Source organism: Danio rerio, chromosome 3 (genome assembly GCF_049306965.1).
Source record: "Danio rerio strain Tuebingen ecotype United States chromosome 3, GRCz12tu, whole genome shotgun sequence".
NCBI classification, from domain to species: domain Eukaryota; kingdom Metazoa; phylum Chordata; class Actinopteri; order Cypriniformes; family Danionidae; genus Danio; species Danio rerio.
The window spans coordinates 28,507,737-28,528,263 of NC_133178.1; the positions used below are offsets into that span (position 1 = coordinate 28,507,737).

Consider the following 20,527-nt stretch of genomic DNA (forward strand, 5'->3'; position numbering starts at 1 on the left):
CAATCAGGATCAGCTTTCTTTGTCATTTTGCTGGTTTACAGCAAGAAAGACCAGAAAGAAACACAAAATCAGAGTCGACTGAATAATGCTGCACCACACAAAATTGAGAAGAAACCTGAAAAGATGTGAGTAAATGTGATGATTTAGAAGCATTTATTGACATTGAGATGAAAATGTTCAATTTTACATTGTTAAAAAAGTTATTTAAAAAAAATATATATATATATATTAAATGGAAAATATATTTTTATTTTTATATATATATATGTTTTCTTTTAAAGTCTTTATTTTTGATATGAAGCCTTGAAGGGCAAAAACTAAATTTAATTCATGGGGCATATAATTTATTAAATATTATTCAATAATTCATATAAAACATATAATTCAATAAATATTACCATATTAATTACATAAAATAAACATCTGTACTGGACAAAATATTTAGCACAGCCGTATATGCTTAATTTGAACAAGAAACAAATATTCATCCTAAAACAATAAATAAATGTTACAGAAAACAAAAAAAATCTCTCAAACATCAACATGTTGTTATAATTTTTTTTTAAATTATTTAATTAATAAGCAGACTGATTTTATTTCTTGAAAAGTAATGCTTCAGTTAATGATTTACCAGATAAAACCTTATAAATCCAAGCGGAATATGACTTTTTAGATTTAGAAGCTTCTATCTGCATTTGCCCAGTTTTTTTTTTTTTTTTTTTTTTACCACAATCTGCAAATTTAAGAGAATTTTGACAATTTACATATAGAGTACATTTAAGGTCTCTGTCAGAACTGTTACATGATATATGATATATGGAATGTAAAATCTTTGGAGCTCAAAATCTCAAAATCATTCAAAACGCATACAGAACCTTATAATTCCAAGGTAATGAGTTATAACACCTATAGCTATCTTAAAGCAAAAAGACCATCAGTCAAACCATCTTGTTGTTTGTTTTCGGTGGGGACTTTATAAGGAGAAATATAAGCATTGTTTATATAAAGCAAGTAAGGATTGCACAGCTAATCATTTCGCTAGTGATCCAGAAAAGAGGCTGACTAAGAGGTGGCTCAATATTTACCTTATGTAAATGACTCATCATCGTATGCCATGCAACATTAATGGCCTTTGCGGTTTCTGGCATGTCTGTTAATGGAGACTGTGCGAGTGCAGAGATCGAGATGAGAAACGGAAACATTCAGATCCCCACTGCCAGGTTCATTCTGCTACCGCGGTCATAAACAGACTGAAAAGTCATATCCCACTTATAGTTTCTGTCAGCCTGTGGGCGACACTTGATTAGTTTCAGAGTAGTTTGCAAGAATTTTGGCTTGTATGTGAATGTGAACACATCTCTCTTTAGCCCACATAATACAGCGCGTTCATAATGTGCTTTGTAAGTGCAGAGCATTGTGGGATCACTGTATTTTCACATCTGCGCAAATAAAAGTATATATTATAATAAAATAATAATCATGTCAATAATAGATTTATTAATAATAATAATAATAATAATAATAAACTTCTATATAAAATAGTAATAAAATAAAATAATAGCAATCTACTCCAAAAGCTTTTGAGCTAGTCCATACTAGTATCATGCTAACAACATGCTTATTCATACTAGAAACATGGTAACAACATACTAATGCACACTAGAACCATGCTAACAACATGCTAATCCATGCTAGAATCATGCTAATAACATGTTAATTCATACTAAAATCATGCTAATTGCATGTTAATCTCTGATAGAATCATGCTAACTACATGCTATTTCACAATACAATCATGCTAACATGCTTATGCATACAAGAATCATGCTAGCATACTAATTCATACTAGAATCATGCTAACAACATCCTAATCCATACTATAATCACGTTGACAATATGCTAATTCATATAATATTCATGCCAACAACTTGCTAATCCATGCTAAATTCATGCTAACAAAATGCTAATCCATACTAGTGTCATGTTAACAACATGCTAATTCATCCTAGAAGCATGCTAACAACATACTAATTCATGCTAGCATCCATTAATTCATTAATTTATTGCTAACAGGCTTTCTCAAGCCAGCTTCAAAGTTTGTCTCGATGAACTGTATTGTCTAGTACTGATACATTTATACTAATCACAGTCTGAATTTCATGTCCATGTGTATATATAATGCTTCAAAACAAGCAGTTCAAGTTAGTGAATGTACACATACACAATTAATGCACATGCAACTTCTACTGAGTATCTTGAACAGGAGGCATATTAATAATATACACAGTCGTGCCATTCTAAAGGTTTCAGCAATTGTATGCGACGCAAAGTTAAACACACTCCACTTTAGAAGTGCTGCGGTGTAAAAGTGAAAGACTGCAAATGAGCTATTCTACCTGAGAGACCGAGAAAATTACACAGGAGGCATAAGAGCAGATGTTATTGATCCACCCCCTCAACACAGCACCTGCTTAGCAAAGAAGCCGCCTAGAAGCCCACACACACTGCAGGACGCTGAGAAACACTTACAGCCAGCGTACAAATCATGGATGCTTACTGTGCGTTCACACCGAAGGCGGTGAGAGCGTCAAAGGTCGCTCTGGCCGCCCTGGCGACAACACTGTCTCTCTTCAGCTCCGGCGGCGAGAGCATCAAAATTCGCATGTGGTGTGGCTTCGCTCCATGTAATTATCTAATATGTCCATGTGTCTGAAGTATCCTGAAGCAGCAATACTGTTTTGTACTGTCGCATGAGATTCCTGCTTTTTTTTTTTTAAATATATGTAACATTAATGCACATCAGTAACTCACTACTAACTTTTTAATGTATGTTCCTGTAAGAAAACTTTGCAAATAATTGGAAATCTGGCGACCGCAATGATCAAACCCTTGGGAACAACTGTGGTCGGAACCAAAGTTTACAGTGACGGTGTTCTCCGGACTCCTCTCAAGCGGTTGACTTCTTCATTCCGATTGCTTGCCGCCAAATCACGTTATAGCTCATTACCATTAAGTTAACTTGATTTCAACTCTCCTCGACGCCTACACTGGTGAAGACGTGCCACGCTGCTCCTCACTGCTTAACGCAGTGGACTCTTATTGAAAATGAATGACTTCCGGCTACTTTGACACGGTTGTTGCTAGATCGAAAGTTAACAAAAATTCTTTCTATTATTTATTAAATTTCCCATTGATAGCATTTTATTCAAGTCTACCCCCAACCCAAAACCCAACTGTCACAGTAACGTAAAAACAGTAGTTGTACTGAGTATTACTTATGATATCTATTAAATTACCCAATAATATTATTTTATCAACATAAGTAATTATTTGATCTAGACTTTAGCCTTTGACGCTCTTGTTGCTTTCGGTGTGAACGTACGGTTACATACACACACACGCACATATAGTTAACACTAGTGGTGTAAAGTATTAAATTACAAATACTTAAAGTACTAAAAATCTACTAAATTCCTATAATTAAAAAAGTGTCATTTAACTTAAGTACATTTTTGTGCTGCATTTGTATTTTTGCTGCAATATTTTTCTTCAACCTGCAGTCACTACTCTATATTCTTATTTTATCTTGTCTATAGTGATTGCAAGTAGAATAATCAGTGTCCAATCAAATTAGGCTCATTCTGAAAACATAGCCCTCTATACATTTCTAAAAAGTGCAAGTTATGTAGCCAAAAGTACATATGGCTGCATTTCATTTTTAAAAATGCACGCAACAGTTGGTATGATGCCATACATTTCACGCTTACCAGCTGACAGCTTACCTCGGTATGGATGGGTTTCCTGCTGTTACCAGTTCGTCCAGTAAGCTCGCTATGTACGTCGGCAGACTTGAGACGCAGAAGCTGCCTTTCCACTGCACATGACAAACGACATTCATTTCCAAAGAAGAGTAGTCCGGGAGCTGTGCGGAGTTCCGATCAACTCTGAATGCAGAAAATTCAAATTTGATTTGAGCTGCAGATCTGCTAAAATATTTTAACTCCAGCAACTAGACCGTATGCAACTAGAGGAGATGTATTCCAGTGTTGTCCAAGTATATCTGTGCACGTGAAATGAGAAATAGTATTTTTTGTTATTTTTTTAATCAGAAAAGTTTATATTATGAAACATTTGTATTCATAAATGAGTAATAAAAAGTATAATTGTTTTTAATGTTCTCTTTACATTTTTCAAATATTTAGTGGTCTATGAGTTTCTAGTACTCATTCATTCGTTCGTTCATTCATTCAACCATGGTAAACAGACAGAGAACAATGGCTCTTGCTTTTGCACTTCTTTACTTCGGAAACTGCGAGAATCCGGTGCAAGACAAAACTGAAAATTCTGTGCGACTGCCACAAGGGGGCATATTTCGAGGGTCCTGTCCAAATGTCATGTGCAGTGGAAAGGCGGCTAGAGAGAAGTTGACCACAACAATGGCGTTTAAGTCCGGTGAAGAACGGTTCCAGAAAGTGGTTTAGACAAAAACAGTGGCCAAAAGATAAAATAAACAAGTAAATAACAAGGTGAGAATGTGGTCAAATCTAAAAAAGTGGTAAAAATCACAAAAGCAAAAAAATGCTTTTTAAAACTGTTGGTTGAAATACTATTGGTTGGGTTTAGATAAGGAGGAGGGTGGGTCAGTCGATGGATCAGTCAGTCATTCAGTCAATAGTGGCCTCTGGTTGATTTATGTTAGAACAGCATACACAAATGGTATTGCAAGAGAAATTAGAGATCTCAAAAGGTGTGCACAGTGGCCTCTGGTGGATTTTTAAAAACAAAAACTGCAAGAAAAAACATACATCCTGGGACGCATTTGGCCCTCTACAAAAATGTATATAGCAATGCTTTTTTGGAATGAGCCTGGGTAGCAAATTGTGTAAAAAAAGTAGATCAGCAGTTTCTGAAATACTCAGACCAGCCCGTCTAGCACCAACAACCATGCCACATTCAAATTACATTTCTTCCCCACTCTGATGCTCAGTTTGAACTGCAGCAGATCATCTTGACCATGTCTACATGCCTAAATGCGTCGAGTTCCTGCCATGTGATTGGCTGATTTGAAAACAGCCTCGACATGGACACTTTGTAAATACTGCAAATGTACAATGTGGATACATTAAAAGTGTCCAAGAGGACGTTAAATTGTTTAGATTGCATGTCACTAATGAGAAAAAGAAGAATTCCTGATGTAAATGAAGACTGAAATGGCCAAATGTCCTTAAATTACAGCTAAACATACTACAGAATTTTACGTTTTCAAACTCATTCACAAATTCCATGTATTTTATCAGTCCTGCTCAAGCTTGGTTTGCAGAGCCAACTGCTGAACATTCACAGCTTCATATCGTCACAGTTATACTTTGCCCCTTACACACAAATTTTGCTCTACATGTAAACACATTTCTGTCTGCTCATTATAGGTGCATGTATCAATGTAATGTGATCTCGCATTTAATTAATCTCATATTTTTAATATATAGTATTAGTATATTATACATTAATTACAAACATTTTAATGTAGTATTTTTCAGAACTCTTCTCACTGCTGATAAGCACTAAAGCAGTGATAGTAAAAGTAGGTCCTGCGGGCAAAAGTTGGCACATGGTAACTTTTGATTAGGCTTGCCATCCGCCTTCAAAAAAGAGAGGGAGAATGATTGGGAGATGGTTGGGGTGAATGCCTTTGTCAATGATCGTCATTTCTAATTTAACAAAACCTTTTGTTTCTTTGTTTTATTTTTGAGCTACAAAAAAGCCAACTAAAATTAAATGATTCAATTAAATATTGTAAAGAATCAGACTTTTAAAATCTAAATACTGTCAATAAACTGCACAAAATATCTGCGAGCAGATCAAAGTAAGGTTCACTAGTGTATTCAGCATTGTGTTATTAATGGGATTGTTATTGTTTTACTGTATTAAGATAATGACAAAATGTTTAAAATTATACTGCATTAGTCAATATGATTTAAAGCAACATTTTCTAGTTATTTTTAAATATTACTATATAAATTAGAAAATTACCCATAGCAAAATGTATTAAATTCGGCTTGGTATAACTGAGCCCACAACCCTCAATCAAGTTTGCTTTTGGCCCTTTATAGAAAAAGGTTTGGGCTCCCCTGCACCTAAAACAAATATTTTGCCACACCTGCAAATATTCTTTAACCATAAAACCCATAAAACTGAATTTCCTGAAAAACAGTCCAAACAAACTGGCGAAACGCATAATTATAAGTAAAATTTGAGGCAGTGTTGCTGATTTTTTAATGACCTGAGTTTGCAGACACATTATATTACGAGTAAACCAGCCGCTTCTGATCATGTTTATTTTTTCCTTCCCATTTACACTCACACCAAATATGCCTTCACTCTCTATTTCTCTGGACGGCTGCTTTTATAGTAATCTTTATAATCCTGAGACGCAGCATCATCGATTGCCTTTGATTTGTTATCTTTTATGGTCCAGCAGATCAGGCTCAAGTGTAGCTGCTGCTGTTAGAGGAGATCCAGATCATTTTACAGATGAGTTCAGTGCTCCATGTGATACACAAAGCTGGCTGTTTCAAATGGCAATTTATGAGCCTCCGTGGGTGCCTGTGTGAACTGTGCACATTTTAATAAGGAGAGCTTGCACCAAGAAGATGTAATGTATATTAATAATATCTGTAAAAGGGTCTTGAAGGTTCCAGTGGCGTGTATGTGGAAAATGGTTGGTGAATTCTGTGCTGAGCCGCACTCTATCAATGTTATTGTACTGAAGTAAAAGCAAAAACTGTTCATAGTGGAAACTGACAGCAGACTAAAATACATTTACATACCATTCACCAGGGATGGTGCGTTCTCCTGTTGGAAGTAGCCATTAAAAGATGGGTACACTTTGGTCATAAAGAGATGGACATGGTCAGCAACAATACTTAGGTAGGCTGTGGTGTTGACATGATGCTCAATTGGTACTAATGAATCCAAAGTGTGCCAAGAAAATACTGTATCCCCCACACCATTACACCTCCACCAGCAGCCTGAACCATTGATATAAAGCAGGATGGGTCCATGCTTTCATGTTGTTGACACCAAATTCTGACCCTGCAATCCAAATGTTGCAGCAGAAATAAAGATTAATCAGGCCAGGCAACATTTATCCAATCTTCTATTCTCCAATTTTGGTGAGCTTTTGCCAACTGTAGTTTCCTGTACTTAGCTGACATTAGTGGCACCAGATGTGGTCTTCTGCTACCGTAGCCAATCCGCCACAAGGTTTGATGTGTTGTGCGTTCAGAGATGCTCTTCTGCATAACTTGGTTGTAACGAGTGGTTTTTTGAGTTTCTGTTGTCTCTCTATCAGCTGGAACCAGTCTGGCCATTCTTCTCTGAGCTCTGGCATCAACAAGGCATTTGCACCCACAGAACTGCCGATTACTGGATATTTTCTCTTTTTCAGACCATTCTCTATAAACCCTAGAGATGGTTGTGTGTGAAAATCCCAGTAGATCAGCAGTTTCTGAAATACTCATACTAGCCCGTCTGGCATTAACAACCATGCCACGTTCAAAGTCACTTAAATCACCTTTCTGTCCCATTCTGATTTTCGGTTTGAATCTCAGCAGATCGTCTTCACTATGTCTACATGCCTGAATGCATTGAGTTGCTGCTCTGTGATTGGCTGATTAGAAATTTGCGTTAAAGAGCAGTTGGAAAATGGCCGGTAAGTGTATATTAAGTATATAAATCACACTGTATTTTTAAAATGAAGGCATGTTCCATATTCCATTAAATATAAATATATCAAACGACAATATACTGTTAATATAAAGACATTTCTCAAATTTATATAATTCAAAACACATAGGGCACATTTTGAAGAAATTTTATAAGGATTTTATTTTATATACAGTTGAAATCAAAATTATTAGCCCCCCTTTGAGTTTGTTTTTCTTTTTGATATATTTCCCAAATGATGTTTAACAAAGCAAGAACATTTTCAGAGTATGTCTGATAATATTTTTTTCCTCTAGAGAAAGTCTTATTTGTTTTATTTTGGCTACACTCTCAGTAATAAAGGTACAAGAGCTGCCACTGGGGTGGTACCTTTTCGAAAGGTACATATTTGCACTTAAAGAGTATATATTGGTACGTCAAAGGTATATATTAGTACCTAATAATTTTAAGCGGTACTCTTTTGTACTTCTTGGGTACTAATATGTACCCCTTGAGGTATTAATAAGGACATTTTAAGAACAAATATGTACCTAAGGTAACATCCCAGTGACAGCTCTTGTACCTTTATTTCTATAGTGTAGAATAAAATAAATTTTTTTTAAAAGATTTTAAGGTCAATATTATTAGCCCTTTTAAGGTATATATTTTCGATAGTCTACAGAACAAACCATCATTATACAATAACTTTACCTTAACCTGATTAACCTAATTAAGCCTTTTAAATGTCACTTTAAGCTGTATAGAAGTGTCTTGAAAAATATCTAGTAAAATATAATTTACTGACAACATGGCAAAGATAAAATAAATCAGTTATTAGAAATTAGTTAATTAAAACCATTATGTTTAGAAATGTGTTTAAAAAAATCTTCTCTCCGTTAAACAGATTTGTTGGGGGGAAAAACGAACAGGGGGGCTAATAATTCTGACTTCAACTGCACTTTATTTTATACAAGGAATTCTTCTGTATTCATATTTACAAGTAATTTACAAAAATTTAATCTAAAAAAGTACACATAAATGTGACAAATGGGACAGAATGCTCTCACTTTCAAAAAACATGACATTACAACATTACATACAATTGATGATACTTAAAAATAAGCTAGAATTACCAAATGACTTTCTTGCCAGCTAAATAGTATGTGTAATTTTTGCATATCTGCATATCTGGTTGTGTTTTTGTGATATTAGATATTGCCGGGCTGTGTCTCAGCGGTAGGGCAGCGGCCGCTGTGAGCTAAATCAAATTAGCACCTGGTCGGCGAGGGCTCTTGGCTGGCCAGTGGCTGTGTTAATGAGAGCAGCCGAGCTTCAGCCGCTCAGTGTGTTTTACACAGAACACACACGTACACGCAGCGCAGCGGAAGTGTGAACACACCCCCTGCCAACCTTGTGTTTGCAGAGCTAAGCACGTGTGTGTTTCTCTTTGACCGTCCACATCTGCAGAACAGAAATACCATATTCAACACACTTCAGTACACATAAATAGATGCTGTTTTTTTGTAAATCCAGAATTGCACAAATATTCAGAAAATTTTTAGTTTAAGGTTTGAACAAAAAAGCATTGGAAAAACTTTTTGTTAATTCAGACCTAACTACTTGACATAGAAACTTACATTTATTTTGTAAATCAGTTTATTCATTCAGGTTTAGTCATTGTCGCCTCACAGCAAGAAGATATTTCTGTGTGGAGTTTGCGTGTGGGTTTCCTCCGGGTGTTCCGGATTCCCCCACAGTCCAAAGACATTCGCTATAGGTGAAATGAAAAAGCTAAATTGTCCGTAGTGTGCGAGTGTGAATGCAAGAGTGTATGGGTGTTTCCCAGTGACATAGTTTAAATTGAAACATAAAGACACGGCTGGATGTAAAGTATGAGAGAAGTATGAAGTGACATAAAAAAAATCTATAGGCAGAAGTGACAAACTGGCTTTTGAATATCTTCTTCTTATGTATTCTTAATGCAAATTTGTCACTGTTTTGTAGCACACTAGCTCATAGATATCCTAATGCCGAGTTCAGACTGCATGATTTTAGCCCCAATTCTGACTTGCCGACAGGTTTCGAGAAATCGCCGACAAATGCCTGAAATCACAGGCAAATTGGTGCTCGTGCACGTGAGTGACAGTCACACAGTATAAACTATCAAAGTCGCGATATGAGAGAATCGCCGATGAGTCCCAGATGCCTGTGAGATATTTGGCGTGCTAAATATCTGGAGCTGTCAGCGATTCAAATCATGCCATGTGAAATGAGTTTTGACTGAAAATAACAGCCTCGATCACCTACAGCCAATGAGAGAGCAGCATTAACTTATGTATGTGTACCTGCAGGCCAGCGGGAGGTTGGGGGGAAGTTAAAAGCGCTCATTTTCAGTTTATTTAAACCCAAGAAATAGAGGAAAAACTAGTGGAGGTTTGACAGGAGCACTCGTGTCTGTTTGACATTTCATACAGAAAGTTAAAAAAGAAAGTTGAGGAGAAATTTCTAATTCCCTTCAAAAACCAGGTGAGCAAATATGTACATGTTCTACCCCATTAAAAGCTTCTTTCTTGTTATATAGTTGAAAACAAAAGATATACTTCGTGTTTTTGGCTGTGAGACATAGTTTGGACGAAGTTGTCCGCTATTCTTCCTATTTTAAAGTCATGCAGTGTGAAAGTCCCTGTCACCGATTCGTCTTGCAATGTAAACAAGGAGTGACAAAACGCTAGCCCAGATAGTCATTAGATAGACAAAGCCCAGATAGACAAAGCCAATTGTGATATTAGGAAGCCAGGATAAACAGTGGCCAAATCTGAAAGATGGCGCTCACTGAGCAGTATAGAGTGCCCATCAATATACTGGGGCATTAGGACCCACCAGGACCACATGTTGAGCACCCCCCTGCTGGTCTCACTAACACAACTACCGGCAGCAACCTGTAGCTTTCCCTTGTGGTCTCCTATCCAGGTATTGACTGGGCACATCCCTGCTTAACTCCAGTGGGCGGCCATGTGACAGTTGCAGAGAGCTAGCTCTCAACATTGCAGGCTCTCAACATTACTGTCAACATTATACAAATGTGACTCCATTATACTTGTTTTGTTTACTGTTGGTTACCAGGTTACCAATACTAAAGTCAGCTGCTCTAACAACTTGATGGAAATGCAACTAATTCACAAATCATCACCTTGGAATTATAAGGTTGTATCTGCATTCTGAATGATTTTGTGATATTGAGCTTCAAAGTTTTTGCATTCCATAGCAAACAGTATGAGTGTAACATTTTTTTTTTTAATAAAAAGTCTTAAAATGTAAACAACTTATAAAAACATTATATGATGTGAATAATTTGTCATTTAATAATAATATATCAATAACTCATTGTTGACAAAAATGTCAGATAGAACCTTATAATTCTAAAGTGTGACGACTTTATTTTTATTTGTTCTTTAATTCTTTGAAGATTGACAATTTGCTTCATGTTAGGACGTTACGCATTAGCAGAATGTAAAACCGATATCAGTATTTTTCCCACTGAGTTTGGCCTTTTTTATGCTTCCAAGTTGGGATTTATGGAGGGTTGTCTCTGCTGTTATTTCTTAAAAAGTTTTTTATTGTTTATTTTTTATTGTGATTTTGTTTCTGAAAATTTCAAGATATCATTTTCTTTCTGAGAACTGCAAAAAACCCTGTTGTAAATCTTGTGAGCCACAGTGAGTTACACATATGATTATATTTTCATTAAAGTAAATATTCTTCAAAATTGCAAGATAAAAAATATAATGACAACAAAAAGTAATCTAAAGTGTATGTTATTCAAAATACTATTGTTTTCCTCGCAGTTGCAGGTTTTTATCTTGCACTCCAAATTGTGGGGGAAAATGTTGAATTTACAGTAACATCAAAGTGGATCTAATGGACTCATCGCATCAGTCAAAATTTTGATATGTGTGAAAAACTATCACTTGCATAAATAATATTTTCATCAGCATCAGAAGCATAAATGACTTGCATAAATTACCATAAATAAAAAACCTAAGTTTTAATCTTTTAAACAATAAAAAAATCTTTAAAGTGAGAAAACAAACTTGATCACCCTTTATACACATGTACTGTACATGCACTTGTAATGTATTTGCCGTAGAAAGTGCTTAGTGCAATAAGAAAATTACTGCACTCAGAAAACAGTGAGGTTTACGGTTATTATTACCTAGCAACTGCATATCCACTTACTATGATTAGTACATGCAGAAATGTACTTTACAATTTTATGTATACATGAAATGTACTTATTACAGTCATTACATAATCTGGGTAATAATAATATCCCTAAACCTAACCTATGTAGTTACAGTAATTTATATACACGTGTCACCTGAATATTTCTTCTAAAATGAGCACTATTTCAGGTTCCTGTGTGTAGATTCAGTAATTTCACATTTATGTCAAAGAATATGCACTTTTTTATTGACTTTAAAAAAAGGAGCTTGTAAAAAAAAAAAAAAAAGCTCATTTTAGAAGAAAATTTCAGACGACACTTTAAGTTTTTTGGCATCTGAGCTCTTCACATATTCTGCCAAATAAATTTCACCCAAATGATGTCAGTCCTATTCAATACCTTTTGTTTTAAGTTAATGTGTTTTTGAAGAATATTTGTTGGAAGAATATTAAGATGTTTTTCTCTCCTCTCTCTTTTCTTTTCTAAAACGTGACAAAAATCATATTAAGAACACACATTTTCTTGGCTGTATGTGGGATTAAACACCTTTAAGGCAACATGAACACAGTGTGCCGTCGCCTGATATAGATACCGAGAGAAGGAGAAGAGAAGGGAGAGAGAGAGGAGGAGAGAACAGCACATGCAGATCTTTGACCAGCTGTTTTTAGATCGTCCTCCAGTCCCCGTTGACTCGACACCCCGTTCCTCTCCTCCATGTGCTCATTCACTTCTTTTATCCCCATCACCTCCTAATTCTTTTTCGTTGTGACTTGACTATAATTTGGCCTGGAACCTTGCGAATGCCTTTTTTTTCTCCCCCTTCCACCCTCAAGTCGTGTGTTTCTTTGTGAAAGTTTTGTGCATTTTGACCTTTAATTCGTTCTCATTCACATGTGGGTCCTGTGACTCTTTGTTTAATGAATCTGTCTGCATCATTCATTCGGAGTTCTGTTCTGTTCTCTGCTCTTTTCTTGAAGGTGAAAAATGAATTGAGGATGACCCAAAAAAAGTTTGCCTGGAAACTAGGATAAGAACAACTGTTGTCCTACTAGCGACACCATGTGCGGTAAATAGACAGGGTGACATCTGAGGCATAAGCTCTTCGCAGATCCCTCGCGCTTACGTGTTCAGGAGATTCAGAAAGGAACAAGCCGTTTTAGGAGAGGTTGACCTGAAGGACAGCTATACTATTATTTTGAGGGGCAACTGTCACAGTCCTTGTGCATTTCTTACACTATGTGAAATTAAATTGAAAAAAAACTAATCAATTAATTTTAAATTTCTCTTTTTAATAAAGATTATGATTATTAGTATTATTTTTACTATCTATTTTTTATATTTCATTAAAATGTTTAATACATTTAATACAATAAAATTCTTTGATGTATTCCAATTTTTTACATTTCCATCTTTATTAGCAGTTGCCACAGTGGAATGAACCAACAAAATTTAATTGTTTGTTTAATACAAATTACTATATATAAATTATATATCTATTGCTGTGGATGGATGGATGGATGGATGGATGGATGGATGGATGGATGGATGGATGGATGGATGGATGGATGGATGGATGGATGGATGGATGGATGGATGGATGGATGGATGGATGGATGGATGGATGGATGGATGGATGGATAGATAGATAGATAGATAGATAGATAGATAGATAGATAGATAGATAGATAGATAGATAGATAGATAGATAGATAGATAGATAGATAGATAGATAGATAGATAGATAGATAGATAGATAGATAGATAGATAGATAGATAAATTTTTCCTCTAAGGGCTTATTATGAGGTCTCTGTCGCCCATCTTGTAAACAGACAATGCCAACTGTCTTTGCTCCGCTCAGTATGACAGGCTAATGACGTGCTGTATCTCCCCAATTATAAATATATAAAAATAGGCACTATCCTAAAAGAAATAGAGAAGAATGTAGGGAAAGAAAATAGCCTCAAAGGTACATTATGTTGTCCAACAGCAGCAATATTTGTCAAACTGTAGTGAGTTTATTGATCTGCTTTCAGTCTATGTGGGTGGAGTAATACACACGTGAAGAGGCTGTACGAGTTCTGATATTGCAGAATATCGCACGGCTATATACACAAATAACTTATACTATATTAGTTAAAGAAATTTGCATAATTGCAAAAATAAAAAAACTGTGTATTATTCTATACTCTATCTTAATATTATATTATATTTAAATATTACATTATATTTAGTTGAAGTCAGAATTATTAGCCCCCTTTGAATTGTTTTTTCTTTTTTAAATATTTCCCAAATTATGTTTAACAGGGCAAGGAAATTTTTACAGTATGTTTGATAATATTTTTTTCTTCTGGAGAAAGTCTTATTTGTTTTATTTTGGTTAGAATAAAAGCAGATGTTAATTTTTTAAAAGCCATTATAAGGTCAAAATGATTAGCCTGTTTAAGCTATTTTTTTTGATAGTTTACAGAAAAAACCTATATTATACAGTAAACTGCCTAACTATCCTAACCTGCCTAGTTAACCTAATTAACCTAGTTAAGTCTTGAAAAATATCAAGTCAAAAATCAAAGTCAAAGATAAATAAAAATAAGTCAGTTATTAGAAATGAGTTATTTAAACTATTATGTTCAGAAATGTGTTGAAAAAAGTTTCTCTCTGTTAAACAGAAATTGGGGGGAAAATAAACAGTGGGGCTAATAATTCTGACTCCAACTGTATATATCATATATTTGTATAAGCTCGTCCCACCAGTTTATGTGGGCAGAATAACAGCTGATTTTTCTCTTGACACTTTTTCTAAACGTGCAATTTTTCAAACGTATTTATTTTTTCCTTTTAGCTTCTCTTGCTTTCTCTCTGGCATCCAATTTAGCCTATACTCTTCTCCTAAACATTCTCTCCTGTTTTTCTGCTTTCTCTCTTTCTTTACTGGAGCGTCCTGTCAGCTCTGATGACCTGGTTCTCAGTAACCGGTCTGGAGTCTCAGATTAGCTCTCCAGCGGAGGGAAAGAGTGAAGGATCATCTCTGCAGCTTTGATGTGAATTTCAGCTGGGTCAGATACTCTTGACTGCAGTCCCAGAGTAGCCCGTTTTGTATTTGCTGCACAGCGGTACCAAAGCCAGAACATTTTAGGAATTTATAAGCTTTGGTTGAGCTGGAACATCAGCAGTTTGTGCACTTCACACGCTGTCATCGATGCCAGGGCCAGGTGGAGGAGAGAGAAAGCTGATATAAGTGACATAACTCGAAAGAAGAGGAAGGAGATGATAAAAAAAGAAGAGGTCATGTGAGAGAGTGGAGAGGAAAGAGCTTAAAATCAACTTTGGGATAGAAAGGAGGTCTACCAGGAGAAGAGTTGATGGACAGACACAATAAAGACATTTAGATATACCTTTTCCACTATCTTAAAGTCCATGTAAAATCAAAAATTTGATTTCTTTTTCTAGCACATACTGTTATTAGGTGAATGATTAATCAGTGCAAGTTAATCTACTGGAAAAAAAATGTTTTGGAAGTCTTAAATCAAAATCAGATCATTTGCTTCAGCTTTTGGAGTGGAGGTTATCTCTCATGATGATGTCAGCTTGACACTTCAACCACAATATTAACCATGTCCCTCTTACTGTTAGTAAAAGAAAGTCAGTTGGAAGTACATGAGCATTCTAAAATAAAAAATCTCAGCAACTTCTGGTTCATATGGACTTTAAAGCAATTGCCTTTATCAGAGTTAGTGATATTGCTGGTTTGAAGTTAGTTTAAATGGTGAGGCTTTTGAGAACTGGTTTGCTTTTTCAAGGGCTTAAGTACGGGCACAGACCCAGACCCTGCAGCCTGTCAGACAAGTATATTCATTCCCCAAAGCTAAATGTTATGATGTTGCATCAGTTTTGGGAATAAAGCAAGAAACGTGAATAACATTACTTTTTTTAAGTAACGAGTAAAGTAACGCATTACTTTTAGAAATTAAGTAACAATATTTAAGTTACTTTTTTATTGTGATGCAAATTACTTTTTAGTTCAGTTAATTTGCTTTTAAAAAATAAAATGCTAAATTAAAAGGAGCATAGTCACGCTGAATCAAACACAAAATGAGAGAAAGCAGGAAAGGACAGAAAGAAAGATGGCAGAGCCTTACATTTCTGTGATGGAAATATTCTCATTATTTTAAACACATGAAAGAAAAGAAAACGATGATTATCTGAATGGACAGTGATTTTACTTTTTAATAAGACAAAAAGTACAAAACGGATTGCTTTAAACTTTCATTAACCTGTATATGCAAAATCTGTAGCTCTGGGGTCAGGATGTTCTCTGAAGATAACATTATCCTACATTAGTTTTACCTACATTAAAGCCCTGCAAGTTCTGAATGATATCAAGCCTCAGCCAGGTCAGAAAAAGTAACTCAAAAGTAACTTAATACAGTACTTAGCATAAAAAGTATAAGTAACACAGCTAACTTTTTTTGCGGAGTAACTCAATATTGTAACGCAATACTTTCTAAAATAACTTTCCCCAACACTGCATTGCATTGTGTATAATTGATACATAGTCACCTTGGATTTATAAGGTTCTGTCTGCGTTATGAATGATTTTTAGATAATGAGCTTTAAAGTTTTTGCATTCCACAGCAAACAGTATGTGTGTAACATTTGTTTTTTAAATAAAAAGTTTTAAAATGAAACAACTTTACATTTTACATAAAAACATAAAAAACATCCCATAATTTAAATAAGAATATTTCAATAACTCAATTTTGACAAAAATGATAGAACCTTATAATTCTAAGGTGACGATAAATGCAATAACAATATGTTCTTTAAAAAATATTGCTGTGAACATGCTGGATTGCAAGCAATTCCATGATCCATGGATCAAAATAGTTTATCAAAAATTGTTCTAAGAGAGAAATGGGTGTTGTTAAATAGTTTTAGGACAACTTTGATGAAAGGCTTTGATTCACTTCAAATGTTGACTACGGTACACATGGCAAACTTGACAAAACTTTTTTGCATTCACTTTCAAATTTGCGATTATGTGTACTTTTACCAGAGTGAAAAGTGAATAGAAATATATAATAATAAAATATATATAAAAAAAAAAAAGCATACAGGCTGTGTTTCATAACATCATCTCGAACTTGTGGAGCTCATCGCAAAACTGATAGGCTACTCCATGTTTCGTTTTTGTCGACTGAAACATTTTGAGTAAGTGCTTTTGCTTTGTTTATTTAATATAAACGACTGCATTTCCCTAATGCAGAAAAGCTATAGGTAAAATTAGGCAGCAACATTCTGTGTTTAGGCTGCTGTTACTTGGATGCAAAAAATAAACCCCTCAAAAGGTATTTTCTATGGTCGAAGAAAGTTAATAATGTGTAATAGGATGTGTTTTGTTCATATTTTGTAATATTCTTTTATTTGCATTTGTCAGTTTAAGCACAGAAGTCCTGTTTTAGTGTTTTCATTTCAACACTTCCATCAAAAAGTCATCTGCTGATAAATGGAAAAATTGATGCACAGTCTCTTTTCATCAAACACGTCTCATTTTTCTTCAAATGAAATGGGCATACAAGAATCTATTTTGTAGTCTGCTCATCATATACGCTCATAATTAATAATGAAAATGTAAATAAAAGCAAAAGTTATCATCAAGTAAACGTAATAAATATGTCACAGAGCATTATAATAATCGATTATGACATTTTTTTACATCCCTGTGCTGAGATTGAAAAAAATTAACTCCATTAACAGTCTAGCTTACAGACTTCTAAGCTCAAAAGTTGAAAAGTTAAGGTGTGCCAAGCAAAAATGAAATATGAATGAAAAATATAAAATCCTCATGTGATGCATTTTTTTTTTTTTTTTCAATTTTTGCCCCTCTAGCTTAAATGTACAGCTGTGCCAATAGGCTGGACAGCTAATGTAGAGCCAGGTAGTACATCACTGAATATGTCTTTTTTTTTTAAATATGCAAACACAGAAGCACCAAATACAAACACTCCAATAACATTGTCAGGTATTGTGTTGTTATTGATGTTCATGGCTTTGTAAAACAGAGCTGACATCCAAACACAGTGAATCTAACATGAGATTACAAAAAATAATTTTGTATAGCTTCTGCATTTAAAAATTGGCGGTCAAACATTGCTGTTCAATCATGTTGGTCGCGGTAACCCTGCCCTCATCCTCTGACGCAAGCAGTTCTAACATCTACCAGCAATGTTTTGGTTCTACTGACAGTTAGAAACTACCCTCCCGAAAAAAATCAAAACAACAGAAACCATCACAGAAGTTCTAATGGTTTCTATTACAAATACCATTAAAAACAGTACATTTTAATGCTTTCTAGGGTATCTTGTAACATATTCCATTAGGATATATTGGTTTTAACATACCAGCATAAAAAGGCATAAAAATACCAGTAGAGAACCAAAGGATTATTATAATTTCTGTTAAAACCAATTTAATCATGCACTATAACCATTACAGTTTTTGTGATGGGTTTTTTTTCAGCAGGGAAGGCTCTGGCTCTAAACCAGCACTCAAACTCGTGGTAAAAAAAGAGGTGAGAGAGCGAGAGAACACAATGAGAGTGAGAGAGAGAGAGAGAGAGAGAGAGAGAGAGAGAGAGAACAGCGTGGTGATGGAGTGATAGAAAAATGACTGTGGGGTGCAGACCCCTTTTAGCTGAACATCAAAGCTTAAGCCCAGGGATCTCTGATCCTCAAAAGTCAACACAGATACTGACAAGATATAGATTGTGTGTGGGGGGAAGGGGATGGGTGTGTTTGCAAATCACTGCCTAAATCTTTGTTTTAGAACTTTAAATAAGTTCTAACAAGTTCACGAGAAGAACATAGGGAGCATTTAGGATGGAAATTGCAGTGAAATATCTTTCCCTGCTCTCCACACCAGCTCTCCTGTTTCTCTAAATGCGGCAAGAGTTTGTTTTACACCTGGTGTAGCAGCACTACACTAAAAGCTTCAATTTACATCAAGCAAAACTGAAGTAGTGACATCAATTCATACTAAATCAGGCCAAAACAAACTTTGTGTCAGGCAGGGGCGTTGCCAGACATCTAAGCTCTACTGGGGCAGGTCTTTATAACGTCTTTATTCCGATATTACCAATCTTAATAAATACTCTTGTATATGAAGTAAATCATCTCTCAAAGCATTTACTAAGGCGCTGCCAATTTTTACTGGGGAACATGCTCCAGTGAATTGGGTCTAGTGACGCCCCTGGTGTCAGGAGTTCGAAACAGCTTGCCAAAGCAGATTTTCTGAAAAAGTTCAGTCCAGCTGGTAACCAGGGGCGGACTGGCCATCTGGCAATTCTGGCAAATGCCAGAAGGGCCGGACCATTTTTTAAATGTGGGCCGGTCAGCTATTTTTTTTTTTTTTCATATGTATTGTTTTTTTTAAATGTAGACAGCTTTTATCTCTTGCGAGATGTGAAGATGATGATGATAATAGTAAGAATAATAGTAAATGTTAAGCATTGGCTCAATCGGCAACAACCGGCTGGTTTCGAGATGGGTCGACCCAATCTGAGGTTACGCAGACGTAATCAAAATCTGGCAAGAATGTCAAACAAACAGTAAGTGCAACACAAGCTAATTGTCAGAGATGGACCATAAAAAGGGATAGGCAGTCAAGTCAGACATTGCCAAATACATAAAATTTACTGAACTAGTCTCGAAAGGGGGCAGTGCAGTGGCGCAGTAGGTAGTGTTGTCACGTCACAGCAAGAAAGTTGCTGGTTTGAGCCTCATCTGGGTCAGTTTGTGTTTCTGTGTAGAGTTTGCATGTTCGCGTGGGTTTCCTTCTGGTTTCCTTTACAAGGCCAAACACATGCTATAGGTGAATTTAGTAGGCCAATTGGGAATTGGGTAACCCAGTAATGGGTTGCAGCTTTGAGGGCATCCACTGTGTAAAACATATGCTGGATAAATTGGCGATTCCCAGATGAATAAAGGGACTAAGCCGAAAAGAAAACGAATGACATAATTGCATATATAAATGGGTTGTTTTTGTTCCAGTCACATACATTAAATGTTTAAATATCTCTTAAATAGGTACTGCTTACATAATTTTACCATCTGTACAAGAATATAGGTAGTAAATGTGCGTGTCCTTGGGTGGGGCTGTGTCGGTGTGGTAATGTGGGCTGGTGTGGCTACAATGCCAGGGCTGATTTTTAGTCCCAGTCCGCTGCTGCTGGTAACTACCATTGATCTGTGGTTAGTACAGTATGTAATGTGTAAGTTTGGACAAATCAAAATTTTGAGGCAAAAATGTAATTTAAAACTTCATTTCAAGAGTTCACATTTGATGATTGATAATAAACCATGTTTGGCATGCTGTCCCGGGAGAGAGCCCTGAGCTCAGAAGTTCATCGAGACCGGGACTCCCACCCATATGAAGGGCGAGAGGGGAGATTGAGCTCAGATAGGTCTTGAGGACTCACCTGCTTGTAAATGTGTTAGGAATAGCTATGAGCGATAGCGGACTAAGAGCTGTCTACGATGCCACTTTAGATTAGTCAGTTTACTTATATTGTATGTCTTTTGACGGTGGGAAGAAACAGGGGAACC

At 35.6% G+C, this 20,527-nt stretch overlaps 1 protein-coding gene and 1 long non-coding RNA gene across 5 annotated transcripts in view; one reads left to right on the top strand and one right to left on the bottom strand.

The window, feature by feature from the left end:
• The window catches only part of LOC141381214 (uncharacterized), a 150,983-nt gene that overhangs the window by 46,883 nt on the left and 83,573 nt on the right, over window positions 1–20,527 (bottom strand). The window contains exon 4 of one of the 4 annotated variants that reach the window (XR_012401040.1): window positions 3,783–3,944. The exons of the other annotated variants lie outside the window; for them this stretch is intronic. This is a non-coding gene — a long non-coding RNA (uncharacterized lncRNA). The remainder of the gene's footprint in view (window positions 1–3,782; window positions 3,945–20,527) is intronic. 4 annotated transcript variants of the gene reach the window in all.
• cacng2a (calcium channel, voltage-dependent, gamma subunit 2a) overlaps window positions 1–20,527 on the top strand; it is a 131,422-nt gene that overhangs the window by 45,675 nt on the left and 65,220 nt on the right.